This window comes from Zootoca vivipara, chromosome 2 (genome assembly GCF_965207765.1).
Source record: "Zootoca vivipara chromosome 2, rZooViv2.hap1.1, whole genome shotgun sequence".
NCBI lineage: Eukaryota > Metazoa > Chordata > Lepidosauria > Squamata > Lacertidae > Zootoca > Zootoca vivipara.
In genome coordinates, this window is record NC_142584.1 from 95,217,386 (window position 1) to 95,230,132 (window position 12,747).

A 12,747-nucleotide genomic window follows, 5' to 3' on the forward strand; every position below is an offset into this window, starting at 1 on the left:
CTGCACCACCTGGGAGATCCCCGCTGCCCGCCCTAGTTTCAATTTTATTAAAACCTGCTGCAATGAAAAGATTAGGGCACATTCCAGCCCTTTACAGGATTCCTCACCTGCCTCTTCATTGACTTTTCAGTGTGACTAAACATATGTGGGGTTAAAGCTTTGGTTACTACTCCGTGGTAGAAGGCAAAGCCTTCTTTGATGCTTCCTTCTTCAGACCCAAAATAGCTTTTATATTTGCCCCTCAACGATTAAAATCATCCCACCATTAATCAACTCGAGCTTTAGCTGACCAACCTTCAGATTTATACCCCTTAAATGTTGCAGCCCTACAAATACAGTACAAGAATGTCAAAGCCATTGTATTAAAAAAAAGCCATTGTACCATAGTTCTTTTAGGTGACTGGGTAATGCTCAGGTGAGCTAGGATCCAAGGCTTCTTGCCAGAGTTCCTTAACCTGCCATCCAAATAGCCATGCCACAGATATTTTGCCCTGGACAGGAGAAGAAAGAAAAGCAGGCTGGCTCCGATTGAAGAGCTGTGAGACTTTTCGCACAGACAAAGGCAGCAGGAGGCAAAGCTGTGAGTGATCATTAATGCAGGCAAGGCTGCTTTTGTTTCCTACTCAGTCGGGTCACAGGTGGCATCATAGCCTGCTTCCTGGAGTGCATTAGAGAAATGGAAAGGTACCGAGGAGATCTGAACAAAGGGAAGGCTCTTTAAGTGAACTGTGACGCAGCCAAATAAAGCAGCGGTGGGCAGAAAGAGGATTGGCATCCTTTGGTAGAGCTCCAGGTGGTTCTCAGTAGATCAGTATGGGTTTCTGACATGCAATTGTTTCACAATAGCAACATCTAAAAAGTAGTAGTAATGGACAGTTGGAAAAAAAAGAGTTGGTGGGGAGTAGACTTTGGAATGATATGGTTTGTGAGATTGGTTCTGGCTCCAATTTGTGGACTGCCTACCTGGCTGAGTGACTGTTTGGCACCTAGTTCCAGCTGATTGGACCCCACTTGGAGTTAAGAACATAATAATTGTCCTGCTAGATCAGGCCAATGGCCTGTCTAGTTCAGCATCCTGGCCAAACCGATACACATTTCCCACAGGTGAAGAAACCCTTCCAAAGTAGATTCTGCAAGTGAGGTCTGAACATCCTGGTCTTAGCGTCATTCAAATCAAATGTGTCTTGGTAAGAGGAGATGATGTTTCCATAGTGTACCCAAAACCTAAGACTATACTGATGTGACAGAGTGCACAAAGGTGAGCAGGGGATGCTGGTAGAATTGCATGACTCCAATGACCACATAGGGGCTGTTGACCACACGGAGAATCATTCCTCAGATTTCCAAGCCCAAGTGGAGGAACTTATGGTATCTGGAATTAGCTGTGTATTTGGATGGACTCCGAAGTTTCCTGTTGCCATTTGTTTCTTTTGAAAGAGACAAAGTTCTTCTCGCGATGTATGCTTTCTCAAAAGAGCCTTACCTGGCCATGTAGTCTGTTGCCTTATCTGTGTCAGGTGGAACCTGTTTTATTTGCTCAAGGATATTTAGTTCTTGCTGCTGCTGCTGATTTAATTAAGTTTGTATACTGCCCTATACCCATGGATCTCTGGGCAGTTCATTGTTTGTAAGAAGAAGAGTTTGATATCTTGCTTTATCACTACCCTAAGGAGTCTCAAAGCGGCTACCAATCTCCTTTCCTTTCCTCCCCCACAACAAACACTCTGTGAGGTGAGTGGGGCTGAGAGACTTCAAAGAAGTGCGACTAGCCCAAGGTCACCCAGCAGCTGCATGTGGAGGAGCAGGGAATCGAACCCGGTTCACCAGATTACAAGTCCACTGCTCTTAACCACTACACCACACTGGCTCATCTACATCACTACATCATACTGTAACATTGATCTCACCCCCCCCACCCAACAATCACACCATCTATTTTTTTCTTAGTTGCTCTTCTTGCTTCTGTTGTTTTGTTTTTACTGGTGTTTCATTGTGTGTTGGATCCTTTTTAGCCGTTTGGAGAGTCTTTGAAAAGAGGATTAGAAATTGTCCTGTTAAATAAATGAGAGCTACTCACAGAAGAAGAAGGAGAAAATAGAAGCCATACTTAATTATTAAGTGCCCGTTTGGAATGGTGGCCAGGGAGGACTGTCTTTCTGGTGAATATTTTTTAAAATGTTCGCAGGAAGACAAGCAACGTTGCATGGGTTGAAGAGGCTGTAACTCCTGCTTGACCATGGCTTTTCCTCAAACATTCAATTTTGAATAAGGAATCTGGAAACCCCTTTCAGTAGTCTTCTTGCCCACCCCCTTCTTTGTGCAGCGTTAAGTTATAGTCTCAGCTGGAGAAGTGGAGAGCAGCGAAGACCCCGGCTGGATCAGGCCCAAGGTCCACTCAGTCCAGCATCCTGTTCCCCCAGTGGCCAACCAGATGCCCAAGTGCTCTCTCCACTTGTGATTCCCAGCAGCTGGTATTCATCTAGCCCTATTCTCCACTAATTTGCCTAACCCTAAAGTTGCCAGTTCAGCTATGAGGAGGATTTTCCAGCAATGGAGCACCGTGTGGTCGTGTAATGAATTGTAGCATTAAACAGCAGGCAGAACATTTTGTCTTAACCTGTGTAAACAGGTTTGTTTGTATATTTTCCTTATGAGCAAAACTGCTCTGGAGGGTCGGACTCGAACCAATGGCTTCCAATCACAAGAAGGGAGATTCCAACTAAACATCAGGAAAAACTTTCTGACAGTAAGAGGTGTTTGACAGTGGAACAGTCTCCCTCGAGTGGTTGTGGACTCTGGTTCCTTGGAGGTTTTTGAGCAGAGGTTGGATGGCCATCTGTCATGGATGCTTTAGCTGAGATTCAGCCGTCACTGCATCCTGTGGCCACTAATTCCGCTGCTTAACTATGTGATGTGTGAACAAGCATTTCCTTTGGCCTGACCTGAATCTTCCGACATTCATCTTCACTGGATGAATAAGGTCTCTGCATGGCTGGGTTAGAATTGATTTCATTCAGCAGGGTGGTTGGTTATATATAGAAAACAAAGGGCTGAGTCAGACATAATGCATTTTTTTGGCAGGGTTTTTGTTGTTGTTGTTTCAAGCCACAAAACACCTGCAGAAGGAAAATATTGCATGGAACCTGCAAGTTTATCTAGACAGCTCTGTAAGCAGGATTCCAGATTCCCATTATTCATGAAACGGTGCTCCAGAAAAAGTAGCCCAACATTCCTTTTTGTGTGTAGAAGGACTCAAAGCATCCTTTTTAAATTCTTGGAGTATGAAAATTACTCAGGCCCAAAGTTTCCTTCTCACTAACCTCCTTTACATGCAGGGTTGTACTAAACCTTTCTTATAATTTATTTACCATGGTGTTAAGTTACTTTAAAATACCAGATCTGCCCTATCGGCCCTTTTACATCTCTTTCCTTTGATGCATCACTATTCATTATTAAAGAGGCCTGGATCCTACTTGACTTTTTCAAGCTTTCCTTCCCCCTTGTAGTTTAATGCTGTCACTGGGAATTTACATAGTAATGTTAAAAGCATTTTGGCAAGCAACAAGTCCTGCTGGTTAGTAATGGTCTCCTTCCTTTAACCTATCTGGTCCAGGTGCTCCCACACACATATCTCCTGTTAGAAATGATACATCAGGGGCCTTTGAGCACCTCTCTCTCTCTCTCTCATCGTAACAACTATACACTTGCAAAGGGGTACCTATGGGATGCTCTAGCCTTGAAAAACTCCATGATGACTGCTTAACCTCATGTTATGTTCATTTGCAGCTCAGTGGTGGAGTATCTGCTTTGCAGACAGACGGTCCCAAGTCCAATCCTTGGGCATCACCAGGTAGAGCTTGGACAAGGGGTCGGCAAGGTTTACTGGCCATGGGCGGGATCATTCCCACGGAGATCATCCGTGGGCCGGACTGGCACAGCGCGACACTGGAAATCGGGCCTGTGCATGCCCAGATGTCGGAAATCATGCCTGTGCAGAAGCGATTTTTGGCGTCTGGACATGCACAGACGCGGGTTTTGGTATAAGTGCGTGCGCAGATGCAATTTCCGGTGCCGCTCAGTGAGTCCCTGCACCGCCGAGTGGGCGGCTCAGTTTGGGGGTGGCTCATGGGCCGGTAAAACGGTCTTCCTGGGCCGCATCCGGCCCATGGGCTGCACATTGCCGACCCCTGGCTTCGACTGTCCCCTGTCTGGCATCTTGAAGACTTGCTGTCACTAAGTGAATATTCAGATAGGTTGACCAGTGGCCTGACTCAGTATAAAGCAGCTTCCTACCTTCCATCCATTTTGATGATAAACCTCCAAGTCCACAGAATGCTTCCCCTCTTTGCTGGGATTTCCCTGCTGTTGTTTTCTTTGTTCCCAAACAGGAGCTTCTTGTGCTTTAGAGGCTGCTCCTGGGATTCTTCCAAGTTTCGGAGAGTCTTGCTGAGGAGCAAAGAGAAGGGCCCTTCTGCGGGAGATTGGCAGCCAAACCTAACAAATAGATAGCAGGACAAGTTCACAGAGCTGTATTGCTGATAGGCAGATACTCAGACCATAGAAATACAATTTGTAGAGAGGGCTCTGTGTGATGTCATTTCCCCTGCTCTTCTGGAGAGGAAGGAGCAGCTTCTATCCCTGTAAGGGACAGCTGCATATTTCTGCATTGCAGAGGGTTGCGCTAGATGATCCTCGGGGTCCCTTCCAACTCTGATTCTATGAGATATGAGAGATGAGCATGTAGTATTTTCTGTCTCTCTTTTCCTGTGACTAGACATGAGGGCACAGGTGCCATGTGCTTGCTCCATCTCAAGCAGATGCCTGAAGCTGCTTATATTTACAGCTGGTTATATTTTTGAAATGCCAACCTAGCAGTTCAAAAGCACGCCAGTGCAAGTAGATAAATAGGTACTGCTGCAGCGGGAAGGTAAACAGTGTTTGTGTGTGCTCTGGTTTCCATCACAGTGTTCCATTGTACCAGAAGCAGTTTAGTCATGCTGGCCACATGACTCAGAAAGCTGTCTGCAGACAAACGCCGGCTCCTTCAGCCTGAAAGCAAGATGAGCGCTGCAACCCCAGTCACCTTTGACTGGACTTAACCCTCCAGGGGTCCTTTACCTTTTATTTACCTATATTTACAGTATATAAATATACTGTATTTTGTCCACATAGTTTTTACTGCCACTGTTGCTATAAGCCAGGCACCCCCAAACTTCAGCCCTCCAGATGTTTTGGACTACAATTCCCATCTTCCCCGACCACTGGTCCTGTTAGCTAGGGATCATGGGAGTTGTAGGCCAAAACATCTGGAGGGCCGCAGTTTGGGGATGTCTGCTATAAGCCAATGCACGATTATCAAGTAAGCAAACTTATTTTAAAACTTAGTTTTACAAATTGTTGCCTGATTCTTTGTTAAGTGGGGGAAGTCCGCTTTCTTCGTTAGCTGGACTTGTTCAGAACAAGGTTTTATAGCCTAATAATTCCTTTGCTATTAATTTTGCTGCCAAGGATGGGATTTTCAAACTCTGTTCAACCACCACATGTACAGGTAGGCGTCTGGAGGGATAAATTGCAATTAATATATCCTCTCCAACCAAAAACAAAACAAAACCCACCCCACGCGTTCTACAATGGGAACTGAAAGCTCAAGTGTGGCTGCTTCTCTTTCCTTCCACCATCAATTCTTGCTTGCCTGCTCCTGTTAGAAAGATGGAAAAGGTATATGCCACACCTTTACAGTAAGGAGTAAAGGTAAAGGTAAAGGGACCCCTGACCATTAGGTCCAGTCGTGACCGACTCTGGGGTTGCGCGCTCATCTCGCATTATTGGCCGAGGGAGCTGGCGTATAGCTTCCAGGTCATGTGGCCAGGATGACAAAGCCGCTTCTGGCAAACCAGAGCAGCACATGGAAACGCCGTTTACCTTCCCGCTGTAGCGGTTCCTATTTATCTACTTGCACTTTGACGTACTTTTGAACTGCTAGGTTGGCAGGAGCTGGGACCGAGCAACGGAAGCTCACCCCGTCACAGGGATTCGAACCGCCGACCTTCTGATCAGCAAGCCCTAGGCTCAGTGGTTTAACCACAGCGCCACCTGGGTTAGGAGTAAGTAGTAGTGGTAGTTAATTCAGAGGCTCTAGCAGTGAGCCCCCTGTTTGGGGGCATGGATCTCAACAGGTACCCAACAATTTTAACCATGGATGCCTATTCAGGGGGTGAATGAGGGGTCTGAGAGACAGCAGGCATGGATGCTCTTCCACCTCTGAATCGCAGCCATTAGGAGCAAGGGCAGGAAGGGGCTTTTGCCCTCATGTCCTGATGGTGGACTTCCTGTAAACATCTGGCTAGCCACCGTGGGAGACAGGAGAAAAGGAAGCTGGAGTTGATGGACCTTTGGTCTGTTCCAGCAGCAGGGCTGTTCACCAGTCCTGACTTCACAATGTGAATCTTGGACTGGTATGCCATGCTAATCCCACTCATGGCAGGCTCATTAAAATGACTTGGATAGCTCAATTGGTTAGAACGTGGTGCTGATAATGCCAAGGTTGCAGGTTCGATCCCCATATGGAACAGCTGCATATTCCTGCATTGCAGGGGGTTGGACTAGATGATCCTCAGGGTCCCTTCAACTCTACAATTCAGTTTAATAATTTCAGGGGGTAGGACTTTGGAGTAGGACTTTGTAGAATACCAACCCCATACCCTCCAACATTTCACTGATGAAAATAGGGACATCCCATTCCATAATGATGATTTTACTACAGTCATACCTCGGTTTAAGTACGCTTCGGTTTGAGTACTTTCAGTTTAAGTACTCCGCGGACCCGTCTGGAACAGATTAATCCACTTTCCATTACTTTGAATTGGAAAGTTCGCGTCAGGTTAAGTTCGCTTCAGGTTAAGTACGGACTTCCGGAACCAATTACACTCTTACCTCGGGTTAAGTACGCTTCAGGTTGAGTACTCTGCGGACCCTTCTGGAACAGATTAATCCACTTTCCATTACTTTCAATGGGAAAGTTTGCTTCAGGTTAAGTACGCTTCAGTTTAAGTACTCCACGGACCATCTGGAACGGATTAATCCACTTTCCATTACTTTCAATGGGAAAGTTCACTTCAGCTTAAATACGCTTCAGGTTAAGTACAGACTTCCGGAACCAATTGTGTACTTAAACCAAGGTACCACTGTATTTCTACCCCACACATCTTACTGGGTTGCCCCAGGCACTCTGGGCAGCTTCCAACATATATAAAAACATAATAAAACATTAAACATTAAACAAAACACTTCTCTATACAGAATTGCCTTCAGATAGCCCAGGGGTTGGATAACTACATACCCTCCAACATTTCTCCAATGAAAATAGGGACATCCTAAGGAAAAGTGGGACATTCTGGGATCAAATCAGAAACCAGGATGGCTTATCGAAATCAGGGACGTCTCTGGAAAATAGGAACACTTGGAGGGTCTGCAATCCTTGGTCAACAACGCTCTTAACCTTTCCTCTTTCTGTGGATCAATAACAGTTTAAGCACGAGTGTTTGGAAATCTATCCTCCTTAATGCTTGTAAAGTGGACCAGGATCTTTTCAGTGGAAGGCATTGTTATCAGGGTATTAAAAGCATTGTTTTGCTATAATTAATTACTCGGTAAGATAATAAGCATCATCTGAAAGGAGGAGTGAGGGAGAAATGCTGAATATGTGTCTTGTCAAATCTGAGAGCAGTGCATTAGCATGATGCTGGAATTTCACTTAGCAATCCAGGTTGTCCGTCGAGCACTGTGGCTGCATTCACGTCTCACAACTTTCCCCTAACTCAGGCATCCCCAAACTTTGGCCATCCAGATGTTTTGGACTACAATTCCCATCATCCCTGACCACTGGTCCTGCTAGCTAGGGATCATGGGAGTTGTAGGCCAAAAGAGCTGGAAGCAGTTTGGGGGCGCCTGCCCTAACTCTTAAGTTCCACATTACAGCACATTGGAGCTTTCACATGACATAAAAGCAACTTCTGGAAGTACAGTACTGTAGAATATAAAGCGGATATATTCGTGTGATTTGCTTCCAGAAAAACCCCTGTTTGGAAAGAATATGGAAGTAAGTGCTAAACCTGTGCTGCATTCCACTGTATAGTTCTGGAAGTGGCTGTGAGAAAGCTCAGATATACAGTGGTACCTCTACTTACGAATTTAATGCGTTCCGAACGCACATTCGTAAGTAGAAAAAAATTGTAAGTCGAATCCCATAGGAATGCATTGGGAGAAAAAATTCGTAAGTCGAAGCAACCCTATCTAAAAATTCGTAAGTAGAAAAAATCCTATCTAAACCGCATCCAAGATGGCGGACGGAGCTCCATTCATAAGTAGAAACATTCTAAGTAGAGTTATTCGTAAGTAGAGGTACCACTGTAATGTGGAAATTACCTGCTAAGGAAACAGTGTGAACATGGAATGAACTGCTGTGTGAATGCAGCCTGTGGTTGCATGAGGAACAGAGCTGGCTTTCCTTCAGTGCATAACTTGAAAACTCCACCACAGACACATATGTAACAAGGTTTCCAAACTGGATCTGAATCCCCTTACAATTTGCTTCATCTCCTCCCCGTTTCCCCACTCCAAGAAGAAAGATCTACTGCTAGAATCCTAGGCAGAATATTAAGCATTTCATTAAAATACTGCTAAGTAAATGCAGAGGGGCACAGATGCTACGAAACCTCCTTCCAATGCCCTTGGTTACAATATTGCCTTTGATATTATCCGCTCAGCATTTTTAGCATTCAACCCTCAGACAAAAAAAATGGGAATACGAGACCTTTTAATTCGGGCTTCAAAGACAACACTTCAGAATGTTATGTAATAAATCAATCATTACTACACTTAATAACCTTAATGCTTTTCTTTGAAGTGAGGAATCCAGGAGAGAGTTTTGAAACACACAAAAAAGAGGGTGTGTGTGTGTTATATCATTCTGGTCATTTGATGTAAAGCTGTTTCATCGATCAGATGAGAAGAAGTATTTGAAACTAGCTGTAGGTAATGGCAGCAATTCCTGAACACTGGAGAAAATGTGAAAATCTACCTGTGCTCTAGAACCTTGATCAACAGAGAGTTCAGCATTATCACATCTAGGGGGCCTCCAGACTGCTGCAGTTTACAAGGCAGGGTTTCAAGTTGTATACTGTAAATTTAAATCAGTGCAATTAAAGTGGTTTAAGGTGCTCTGTCGCCTTAAGTGCAACACTTTTCGAAAAAAAGAAACAGACATTTTGTAGTTAGGAAAGTGACAGGGAAATGCATTGAAAAGTGTGGAATAAAGGAATGACTAAAGCAGGCATCACCAAACTTCAGCCCTCCAGATGTTTTGGACTACAATTTCCATCATCCCTGACCACTGGTCCTGTTAGCTAGGGATCATGGGAGCTGTAGGCCAAAACATCTGGAGAGCCGCAGTTTGGGGGCGCCTGGACTAAAGGGAGGTTGTAATTGATGTGGAGACCAACTGCTTCTTCATATTTCTTGACTTCTGCTTGTGTTACTGGAATCACCACTACAGGGTCATTCAAAGTGAGAGCTACTCCATCTGCAAATAAAATCAAAAGGTGTTCTTTGCTGTTCACCCAGTAAGGTAAAGGTAAAGGGACCCCTGACCATTAGGTCCAGTCGTGACCGACTCTGGGGTTGTGCGCTCATCTCGCATTATTGGCCGAGGGAGCCGGCGTATAGCTTCCAGGTCATGTGGCCAGCATGACAAAGCCGCTTCTGGCAAACCAGAGCAGCACACGGAAACGCCGTTTACCTTCCCGCTGTAGCGGTTCCTATTTATCTACTTGCATTTTGACGTGCTTTCGAACTGCTAGGTTGGCAGGAGCTGGGACCAAGCAACGGGAGCTCACCCCGTCGCAGGGATTCAAACCGCCGACCTTCTGATCAGCAAGCCCTAGGCTCAGTGGTTTAACCACAGCGCCACCTGGGTCCGTTCACCCAGTACTACCCTTTAATTACTGGATTTTGTTTTGTTACCATCAGAGGCTGCAGAAAAGGATGCAGAGCTATAGGGTTAGGGGGAGCCCTGTTTTGTTCCTTGATCCCAAGGCATTATTTTCTACCACTGCTGTATTGCTTTGATAAAGTTTGGATAGCGTGCTTATAGATACATTTGATACATTTTCAATTTCTGGATTAAAAATCCCCATTCTAAGCAATCAAAGGCTTTATAAGCAATACTATGAGACTGCTAGTTTGCTTACTGTGATACGTAGGTTACGTTAAGGACTCACTGAATGGGATCAGAAATTTAGTGGTCTAGTATAAACCCAATTTGATGAAAGTGAATTCTTGAGGAATTTGATCTAACTTTTTGGCAGTATTGAAGTGAAAAATGTTTTTATCTTGGCTTGATAATGTAATAGGCTGGTAAGAGCCCATGTACATTAAATCCTGGCCAGGTTTGGGAATAACTATAATGCATGAAGAACATTCTTACTACTTTTACTACTACTACTATTTAAGAAGGGCCTGCAGGATCAGGCCAGTGGCCTATCTAGTCCAGCATCCTGTTCTGACAGGATGCTAACCAGATGCCTGTGGAAAGCCCACAAGTAGGATCAGAGTGCAACAGCATTTTCTCTTCCTGCAATTTCTGGTAACTGGTATTCAGAAGTGTTAGTGCCTCTGATCATGAGTCGCCTACAAATTCATGGAGGTTGTGGACTCTCCTTCCTCAGAGGTTTTAAAGCAGAAGTTAGATGGCCATCTGTCTTGGATGCTTTAGCTGAGATTCTTGCATTGCAAGGGGTTGGACTGGATGCCCCTCAAAGTCCCTTCCAACTCTACAATTCTATGATTGATCCCAATACCAATCCTTGGGAGACTCCGCTTTCCGCTTCTCTCCATTTGGTGAAGTGTCCGTTTATTTCTACTCTTTGCTTCCTGTTCCTTAATCTAATCCCTGCTCCACAAGAGGGCCTTGCCTCTTATTTCATGACTGCTAAGCGGGTGGCGCTGTGGCCTAAACCACAGAGCCTAGGGCTTGCAGATCAGAAGGTCGGTGGTTCAAATCCCCATGACGGGGTGAGCTCCTGTTGCTCGGTCCCTGCAACCTAGCAACCTGTCAAAGTGCAAGTAGATAAATAGGTACCGCTCCAGTGGGAAGGTAAACAGTGTTTCCATGCACTGCTCTGGTTCACCAGAAGGGCCGCCATCTCCAACTCCTCAAAAGATTTTCCATCAACGGTGTCTCCGAAGAATTTTACACATCACTTGGGAAGACAGGCAAACTAATATCAGTGTACTGGAAGAAGCAAAGATCACCAGTGTTGAAGCAATGATTCTTCAACATCAACTTTGTTGGACTGGTCATGTTGTGTGGGTGCCTGATGATCGCCTTCCAAAGCAACTACTCTATTCTGAACTTAAAAATGGAAAGCGTAATGTTGGTGGTCAACAAAAGAGTGTAAAGACTGTCTCAAGGCAAATCTTTAAAAATGTCGTATAAACACTGACAACTGGGAAACACTGGTCTGCGAGCGCTCCAGTTGGAGAACAGCCTTTACCAAAGGTGTCATGGGCTTTGAAGAAACTCAGGACACAAGTGAGAAACGTGCTAAGAGGAAGGCACACATGGCAAATCCACACCGTGATCAACTCCTGCCTGGAAACCAATGTCCCCACTGTGAAAGGTCGTGTGGATCCAGAATTGGCCTCCACAGTCACTTACGGACCCATTGTTAAAATCGTGTTTATGGAAGACAATCTTACTCAGCTACAAGTGATCGCCAAAGAAGAAGAAGAAAGAAGAAGAAGAAGTAATGCTGGCCACATGACCTGGAAGCTGTACGCCGGCTCCCTCGGCCAGTAAAGCGAGATGAGCACCGCAACCCCACAGTTGTCCGCAACTGGACCTAACGGTCAGGGGTCCCTTTACCTTTACCTTTAAGCTCATTCAGGAGCCTCGGGGACCTACGTCATCAAAAGCTTTTGCAAAGTCCAAGGACACTATGTCAACTGGATCACCTCTCTCTATATGCTTGTTGACACTTGCAAATATCTCTGATAGGTTAGTGAGACAGGACTTACAGGTGAAACTCGGAAAATTAGAATATCGTCAAAAAGTGCATTTATTTCAGTAATGCAACTTATTATTTTTAATTTTTTTAATTTTTACAAACAAATAGTTACAATAATACAAAAATAAACATCGCTATTACATTTCATTAATTACATTCCATTTATAATTGACCCGCCTAATGACAAATAATTACAATTACAACAAATAAAGGCTTGACATATCTTGCTTTGCATGTCATGCATCTATCTCATATATCGGTTTCACCTTTTAAGTTGCATTACTGAAATATATGCACTTTTCAACGATATTCTATTTTTCTGAGTTTCACCTGTACACTTGTAGAAGCCATGCTGGTTCTTTTTCGGCAAAGCGTTTTCTTTAATAGTTTTTGTTCTTTTATCTTTAACAATACTTTTCACCCTCTGGGGCAGATGTTAAGCTAACTAACCTGCAACATCCAAGATCCCTTGTGGATGCCTTTTTAAAAATTGCTGTTACACTGGCTACTTTCCCATTCTCAGGTATGGAGGTTTATCTTAGCAGCAACCTTATTATTATTTTTGTTAGCAGATAATCTATTTCACATATGACTTCTCTGAGAACACTAGGGTGGATGCCATCCAGACCCATCATTTCACCATTTTTCAGTTTGTCTAGTAGTAATGCATGACATAACATAA

The 12,747-nt window shown here is 44.4% G+C and overlaps 1 protein-coding gene across 1 annotated transcript in view; it reads left to right on the plus strand.

Annotated features, from left to right (window-relative positions):
* Nucleotides 1-440: 440 nt before the first annotated feature.
* TAFA4 (TAFA chemokine like family member 4) overlaps nt 441-12,747 on the plus strand; it is a 164,885-nt gene continuing 152,578 nt past the window's right edge. Inside the window, exon 1 of the mRNA XM_060271023.2 lies at nt 441-580. The gene's annotated coding sequence lies outside the window, so the exon portion shown is untranslated. The remainder of the gene's footprint in view (nt 581-12,747) is intronic.